The sequence below is a fragment of the Limulus polyphemus genome, unplaced genomic scaffold (assembly GCF_000517525.1).
Source record: "Limulus polyphemus unplaced genomic scaffold, Limulus_polyphemus-2.1.2 Scaffold1935, whole genome shotgun sequence".
NCBI lineage: Eukaryota > Metazoa > Arthropoda > Merostomata > Xiphosura > Limulidae > Limulus > Limulus polyphemus.
This window is the reverse complement of record NW_013667545.1, coordinates 178113-179199: the sequence shown is the minus strand read 5'-3', so window position 1 is coordinate 179199 and position 1087 is coordinate 178113. Positions and strand designations below refer to the sequence as shown.

The 1087-nt window shown below is 32.5% G+C and overlaps 1 protein-coding gene across 1 annotated transcript in view; it reads right to left on the bottom strand.

Annotated features, from left to right (window-relative positions):
* Window positions 1-1087, bottom strand: part of LOC106465413 (poly(ADP-ribose) glycohydrolase-like) — a 98155-nt gene that overhangs the window by 17551 nt on the left and 79517 nt on the right. The window lies entirely within an intron of this gene.

Sequence of the window (1087 nt, the reverse complement as noted above, 5' to 3'; positions counted from 1 at the left end):
CATGATAATTTGCATGCAAGAATCAGTTAAACCATGTGAACTGAGGGGTGCATGAGATTGAAAGGCTTGTGACATGAGAAAAAATATTTGCAAATTGAGAGGCAGCACTGAACGAGAATAGCTATATATGTGAACTATTGGAAACTGCTTGTTGGGAAGCTCAATTTGAGATTTTTATCATTTTTATTTTGCAAAACAAATAAAATGCCAACCAAGTAGCAAGTTTAAGTCCTTCTCATTTAAGCAGTTGAAAGCTATGTTCTTGTGGAATTCTTACGATGGGTGTGGTAACAACAAAGTTAGATCTAGAGGGTATCAGGGTATGCAACCCACCAAATAAATATCAAAGTACTATGATTATCCCACTTTATAACATATATTAGCGCTATCTAACACACACTGAACGACTGATGATGACACAATATTTTCATCATAATTTTGGGACAGAAGTCATATATGTAAATGTTTCTTAATGAGCATGCCATCAGAAATGAGGTACCCAAATTAAAAAAGTGCAGAAGATATAAAATAAAATAGACATAAAAGTTTTTAAGTGTTTAACTCTAAAACACCCAGATGCATCAAATCGATGCACCCATTGTATGGCTTCAAGAGAAAAAGTTAAGCTGTTTGATTTACATTTAATTCAGGACACATCTTGTGTATCCATAAATTTTCTTTAGTGTATAGCATTTCTTAATATCCACACTCCCCAAAAAGGTTAAAGTATTTTGAAGTGACATTCATGTCACAGTCCCGTAAACAGTGGCGAAGGATGGACAACTGATTATATGCTGTGTTTTGTGCATGCTCTTTAATATGTGAGCTCAGACAATGTATTGTAGAACCCACATAGCCAAGGTTACACCTTGGACATGTAAATATATATATATGACATAAGAGTGACGCATTATAGGAATCCTGTCTTTATATTTAAAATAATTACTTAAATGAAACACTGCTACCACTGGCAAACAATAAAAATAATCTTTTATACCACACCAAAATCATAAGCAAGCCAATTTTTTTTTTCTGAAATTGTTAATCAGAAGGTTTTAATTAATATTTCTAATAAATTTTAAATTAG